Raw genomic sequence first — 8,134 nt, 5'->3', positions numbered from 1 at the left:
GTGGAATTCTTTGATATCCCCCCATGAGGTTCTACAGAGGATAAAGCAGTCGTCTAGGTATCTTTTCCAAGATTTTATTAAGAGTGTTTTTATATTGTGCCCGTACTTTTGCTTCACCTTTCATAAAGGGTCTCTTCTAGGACGGCGAGTGGCATATGTCGGTGCCATTTTGGTACCCATTGCTGTGCCTAGTATTTGGATGTAGTTGTCTTTATTGAATTGGAAGGAGTTGTTATTGAGGATTATTGTTTATTATTATTTGTTTATTGAATCTGTGGTGTATAGTCTGAGTATGTTTGTCAATCCAATATGCGATAGCTTCTTTTCCTAGATTGTGTGGGATATTGCTATATAGGCTTCTAATATCGAGTGTTGCTAGTATAGTCCCATCGTCTACTGTTTGTGGTAGGGAGCTAAGGAAGTGTGTGTTATCTCTTACAAAACTTCTGACTAGATTGGTGAAGGGCTGTAATAGTATAGACTAGATTGGTGAAAGGCTGTAATAGTATACCTATTAGGTTGCAAAGTCTATATATATATATATATATGTATATATATATATATATATATATATATATAGTAAACATATAGTTATAAAAATTAATTAAAATAAAATAAACTGTTGATTTTCCCAAACTCTTTTCCTTATCATCCACTCCCTAACAGAAAATGTAAGTCAAACTAACTAAATAAATTAAACAATAAATAAAAACTAAAATAAAATAAATCAAATCAAATTGTTCATATAAAGGCGACAGGAAAAGAATATTTAACAAAATTATACCCGATGACGGTCATTGATTGAAAGCTCATGTGCAAAATGGCTACCAAATCACTCGATTACATAATACAAAAATTACCAACTGAAAGAAATTACCGGAAAACGAGAAAATAAACAGAAAAATAAAGAAAAAACATTGTTGTATTTATCTAGACTTGCATCGATAATGACTTGATGTCAATATACTATTATTATATAAATGAAACGTTGTGTGTGTGTGTGTGAGAGAGAGAGAGAGAAAGAGAGAGGCTTCATTTTCTATGGATTCGAACACGGCTCTGGCGATTTTTACACAAAAGTAATTTATGTGGCTAGTAGTTTTATTAGATAGGTTTATATCGGGCGGTCTTCCATTAGTATCGATACTCGATAATCGAAATAATCCGATGAAATATAGAAACAGACGATTGTGACCAAAGTTAACATCTTGCACAGCCTAACATCGCAAGTGCATTTGAGAAGTTTTATTATCACAAAAGACGAAATGAATGTTTCTGTTTTGAGCAAAATTGAAGTAAAATCTTTGACTTTTGCATTTTAGACTTAAATGCAAGCCATTATATATAAAAAATAATTTGATAAAATCAACAGTAGGTTCTCTACAGTGTGTTAGGCAGAGGGTCCGGGCAATCAAAAAAATAAGTCAAGCCCAGGGAAAGTGACCTATAATAGTGTTATGGAGCGTATCCGGGCAAACAAAAGAGCACAATGGGAAATCCCAGGATTAAAACGGCCTATATCCATGACGTCAATCGGCCAGGAAAACTAACCGATATTAAATGGGTCAGACAAAAAAAAACAGCAAAAAAGTGCAATAAACAAATGCGAGTTGAGATAAGGTTAACAGGTCAATAAACAGGAACCATGACCCTAAGAGTTGCAAACAATAAACAAGCTGGCGAGAAAAAGGTCAACATGTCAAAGTGATATAAATAAAAAGAGCAGAGATAAAGCAGCGGGAAAGAGACATAAGCGAAAATACAGGTTGACCCAGAGTTCTGTGACTCACCTTCGCCCTAACCTCCACTGCGATGAGGATAGTCATGACTGTTACTTTTGAGGTGTAAATTGTAAATAAACCAAATGTGTATTATAAACAATAAGTGTCTCGTATTCATTTAAAAACGACATAACTGTCCGTTTATAGAACCAAGACGATCATAGCCATTCATAATATGTAACAAATGCAATTTAGATTACAATGTATTGTTTACTAAGTCATTGCGGGAGGTATGTGCGCTTACTTCCGATGCACCGCGATAGGGAATGCAACCAATCGATTTGATATGAAATTGGCTATTTCATCAATTTCGATCACAATAAAAATATGGGAGTGGAAAAACATTCGGTTGTCATCATTCATCGGGCAACGCCGGGTCACATTACTATATATATATATATATATATATATATATATATATATATATATATATATATATATATATATATATCAAGAGTGCCACCGCTAATCAAAACGCGAACAGCTTAACTGTTTTATTTTACGTGACAAACCAAACGAACCAATAAGTTTGCTTTCGAGAATTGTGACTACAAACTTATATTGTTACGCGTGTAATGCTTGAAAGAATAGTTTCGAACCCTCCGGTAAATACGTCTGTTTCGACCAATAAATTTGAGGAATATTTTTGTAATATTTGAGTCTTTTAGTAGAAACTATTTGTTCTTTCCTTCATGTATTTTATTTTCTGTTCCTGTCGAAACAATTGACAGTGTTAATAATCATCTTTCATTTTCTTATTGAATTCTTTCTCGGCGTCTGCTTTCGACAGCTTTCTATTGAAAATACGCGTTCATTTTAAAATGAATGAACACACGACATCAATTATCATGTTACATATGGTTCATAAATGGTCTGTGTGTGTGTATGTGTGTGTGTGTGCATTTTAACGAATTCTTATATGTACATGCAACTTCGGTTGGTTACTTCTGCGGAGAATTTGATTTCCAGGATGTACGTGACGTTTTGCGTATGAATGTGCGGGTGGCAATTGTATTGGAAATATTTGAATAAAAATATGTTCTTACTTCAATAAAGGTATTTTCTCCTCTTTAAATTACTATAAAAGTTAGGCAGCACTATAATAAAGACTGGTTTCACTCGATCCATCATAGTTAAGCAAACGAAACGCTAACAGAAATATTAATATGAAGAGCATTCCTGTATCATTGATGGAGTGCAGGAGTCATTGTTGATTACTTTCCTAGTTTAGGATATGTGCTGTCTCAATATCGGTCTGGGATAAATTAGATATTTAATTTTTCTCTGCGGATGGATGATGTTATTTTGTCGTCGTAGTTAAAAAAAAACTTGTGATGAAGATTGTGTATTGCTGTTATTTCTGGGTTAGGGTTTAGGGTTAGGGTTAGGGTGGTGTTTGATGTTTGTCATTTTGTTTTAATATTCTTAAACTACCTAAAGAAGGAGGTCTTATCTATTTCACTACTGCGTTTGCTACCAATGCGCATAGCATAATTTATGGCATATATTATTTTAGCTTTAGTAGGGAGACCTGATATATAATTTATAAAAATGTCCATGCAGGCACTTTTTCTATGGAAGCATGTGTGTATATGTCCTGTTTCAATAATGCTATGTGTAAAGTCTAAAAGTGAAACGGATCCAGATGTGTCGAGATGTTCGATGACGAACTTTATGCATAAGTCAAGGTTATCGAAGGCAATGAGGTTTTTATTGGCTTCTTCGCAAGATGGTGTGAAGATAAGAATATCGTCCACACATTTTGTGAAGAAGATGACGGAGTTGCAGTTTCGTACACTGTTCTCGCCTGTTCATATATGTAATAGCTCGTATCCCGGAGAGGCTAGTTCCCATGGATAAGTCGAATATTTGTTCGTAGGTTTATTGTTTATATTTGAAATGTGTATTGTTAACTAATATGCATAATAGAAACCGAATGAGTAGAAGTCATTGTCGGAGATGCAGGTCATGATGAGTTCTAAGCTGCCTGTGATGGTAGGGATGTGTAGAGGGAAAGAACATATAAGCCAAATGCGTATTTGTTATATTGTATGTGTTGTGGTTATATTGTATATAGTTAGTTGGTGACTTCGTATGAGATACTAACGTGTCTTGGCTACGTGGAGAGTAGGAGTTTTAGCAGTTGTAAAGGATACCAGGAAATTTTATGAAGTGATCCTTCTACGCTTTAGACGATAGGTCATATTTATGTCCTAGGGTTATTCTTGTGTATCTTTCTAAGGTGGTATAATGTGAGGAGTATACTGCTTATAATGGTAAGGTTTCGTTTGTATTTGTCTGGGAGATTCTTTCTCTTAAGGACGTCTTTATCTGATTTTATATTTCTGTATAAAGAGAGTTTATAGTCGGTGCAGATAATGTTCTGTAGTTTAAATGTTCTAGTGAAAAGTCTAGTGTATTCTGAGAGATGACTCAAAATTCATTTTCTTTGTCGAAGTTAAGGAATAATATATTTTTCTTCTCTTGTAGATTTCTGAAAGTGAGACGTTGTGTTCTTGTGATGTTGGCTGGATATTAGATTGTTCTCGCTGTATGATGCATAGCATGATCTACTTAAGTCTTGTCAGTTTCTGGTCTAGCGCAAGGTTTTCTTCAGGGGAGTGTAAGCAGCGGTCTAGTTTGTATGTCGGAAGATGAACTCGTTTTAATTTTGATAGAAGTTTTATACAGCATCGCGAGCTCACCGTAATGACCCCGTACGTTCTTCTAGTTCAAAATGTCATTTACTTCTTAATAGTTTAATGATTAGCGTTTTAAAGCATATCGTGTTTTGAAATGCCATTGCCATGCGTGCGTGTGTATGGCTTCCTGAGAACTGAGATTAATTTCATTAGCTGTGCTAAAATTTACCAGCATCTTCTTATATTAATTACAATTCAATAATAATGGGCACAACACGATTTTAGGAAATGAACGATTTTTCAGCTATAACTCTCCACACATGTAAAAACGAGAGGTCTGATGGATACGTTTAATTACATTTAAGTTAATACTTTATTATTACGTTTCAAGACCATTTTCATAAAATATAGCCACATTTTATCTTGTCATGTCTGACGACAAATCTGATTAAGTACTATCGACTTCTTTTTTCACTGTTTAGCTTATTGTCAACAGTGTCAATACGTAAAACTGACCTGATCTTTGTCTGAACGTTTACTTTTTCAATATAACAAATTTATGCAAATAAATACATTCAAATGGAATTCATAATGTAAAGCATACTAATAAATATTTTACATAAATATAAATTAAACAATATCATGTACAACAAATGCGATATTTGATTTTAGCTGTACTTATGTATCTTTCTAAATGGTTCTATTAGTCAGTCAGTCTATTTCGCTTAAGTTTTTAATAATATTTCCATTGTAAATTAGTGAATATCCGTTCTTGTTAGCTAACATACGTTCGTTTATGCTGATATTCAGAAAACTGTTCCAGCGTTTACAGCTTTTATTTTAGATCAGTGTATTATAATAAATTCAACATGGCGTTTTGTGTCGACACAGCTTAAATATGTTTGCTTCATTTCGATATTATATTCATGATACAATTATTTGCCCATCTCAACACTTTTTTTATAGATTTTATTCTCTCTCTCTTTCTTTCTCTCTCACTCACTCTCTATCTATATATATACGCACGCGCGCGCACGCACGCACACACACACACACATATATATATATATATATATATATATCACTAATTCTATTGCACATTCAATTATCATTTATATTACTGTGAGCTAGCTTTTAAGAATGCGCGTAAAAATCCTATTTTGCCTGCAAAAATTTCCAATAAGGTATGTTTTAATAGCCGCATAAATAACCACGAGGCAAGAAAAACAACACTGAAGAAAGTGTAAGATGAAAATAACACTTATGTTTTACTTATTTATTAAATACATTAACGTGTCCCTCTCAGAAGATTTGTCTGTCCGTAGGTCTGTCACACTTTAGTGTAAAATAAAAATCTAATTGCTGGACACAGCTCTAAGACTTACAAATTAACAAATATTTGATGCAATCTTAATATTTGTCGATTTGAATTTATGAAGATAATACAAACAATATAAATTTTATTGAACTTAGTATACTTTCTTTCGCATTCTCAATCTATTGCTTTCTCCTTCTCCTTTTCTCTCTCTCTCTCTCTCTCTCTCTCTCTCTCTCTATATATATATATATATATATATATATATATATATATATATATATATAAAGCTGAACGTCTGTGTGTGTGTCTGGTCACGGATGGGCTCCTATATAGTTTACTATTATAGAAAACTGATCACATATAATGATAGAAGATGTATCGAGACACAGGAATGGGTATGTTTGATCTGGCATAATTGTTGGGTCTGCGTACGCGCCTGATCTACAAAGTATGGAAATAAAAAAATTTTTAATTAAAAATAAACGTTTACAAGTGTTTTTGGTATAGATGTACATAATAATATTTTGATAAGTATGTTTTAACTTAAATAGGGATGGTATAATAAAATTGTGGGGTCTGCGTTCGCGCCTAGCCTCTATAGAATGGAAATATGGGCACACATATATAAAGACTTTTCATATCTATCTGCGTAAGTATACTTTGATAATTATGTTTCAGTTTGAGGAAATATGGTATAATATAATTATGGGGTGTTCGTTCGCACCTGACCTACATAGAATGGAAATATGTCACAAAATTTAACAAGGTTTTTTTAATATAGGTCCACGGAATATTGTGATAAGTGTTTCAGTGTGAAGAGTTATGGTATAATAAATTATGGGTTTTATCTATTTTATTTTTACTTTCATCATATTTTGCTTTGGTTTTGATACCCCCAAATTCGAAGCTATCTCTTTACGACCCTTCCATTTCATAACCTATCATATTTTCATAAATCAGGGTCCATTTTCTGTAGGCTGTTTTTGAACCCAGTCAACGACGGGTACTTTTGCTAGTATATATATATATATATATATATATATATATATATATATATATATATATATATATATATATATATATAACGTCAGCATTCAATGTAACTTCAATGGCCTTGAGAGCGAAAATTCTTCCTAAGAGCATTTATATGATAATAAGCTGCCAAGTCAGGGATATTCGAACCATTCGTTCATTAGGACACAATGGAGCAAATCTAGTGTAATGGAACTAACGGAGACATTTATACAGACCTTAGGGAGATCGAAGCGTAAACTGTTTAATACCCAGAGGACATTTATATGCTAAGATGGTAATATAGGCGATTTAAATTCGTAAATTTACAGAGAAACGACACACACACACACATGTATATATATATATATATATATATATATATATTTGTGTGTGTGTTTGTGTGTGCGTGTTTGAGCGTGTGTCGTTTCTCTGTAAATTTACGAATTTAAATCGCCTATATATATATATATATATATATATATATATATATATATATATATATATATATATATATAAAAGGTGTTTCCGATACGGAGAAATATCGGATAAAGTGGAATTCAACGCAATATACGATTAAATCAAAAGTTAAATTAACGTTTTTGTTATCTTTTTTTATTCTTAAAAAAAACGAATAAAAAGAAAATAAATAATATTCATCAATAATATGGATGAAAATAACGAATAAACACATAAAACAAATACAATAAAATATTAAACTGAAAATGTTTTTTTGATTTCACTATTTATTATTATGCAGATTAAATCAACGTTTGAAGAACAGTATTGAGAATTCGTCGACATTCGAAGAAGAGCTTGTCCCTAAAATATTATGCTACCCCCCCCAAATATTACGGCACTTTTAATGACACTAAAAACGATTGGAATTTAGAAAAAAAATATAATTGCTATAAAATATAAAACTCAAAAGGTAATTTCACTTTTACATCTGGCTTATAATGCTTCAAAATACGTTATATCCACTATAATTTGCCCCAGTATGTAATATCAATACATAAATATTCAATGCTTAAAACAAAACGTATCAACCATTACATATATTTATATATCTGTGTGTGTATGTGTGTAAGCAACGATGAGTCTCGCCAGTACCAGATGGGTGACCATTTTGGACTTCCAGGTGCTGTATGTGCTCTCCGCTTATCCCGGCGTCATTTCCGGTCGTCCTGGGTTTCTCCTTGCCACTGAACTCAAGCAATGCCATTTAAAAGATGTGTGGTTTGTGATTGCGCAACCTTTGCCTTAAAATTACACGCGCAGCTGCCCCTAAAGAGGGTACCCTTTGTCTTTCGAGACTGAACGGAGGCAGTTTTTTTAGTGTGTGTGTGTGTGTATGTGTGTGTGTGTGTATACAGTAATAC

The sequence above is a fragment of the Euprymna scolopes genome, chromosome 11 (assembly GCF_053919585.1).
Source record: "Euprymna scolopes isolate OS-2025 chromosome 11, ASM5391958v1, whole genome shotgun sequence".
Lineage (NCBI taxonomy): Eukaryota > Metazoa > Mollusca > Cephalopoda > Sepiida > Sepiolidae > Euprymna > Euprymna scolopes.
This window is presented reverse-complemented; position numbering follows the sequence as displayed.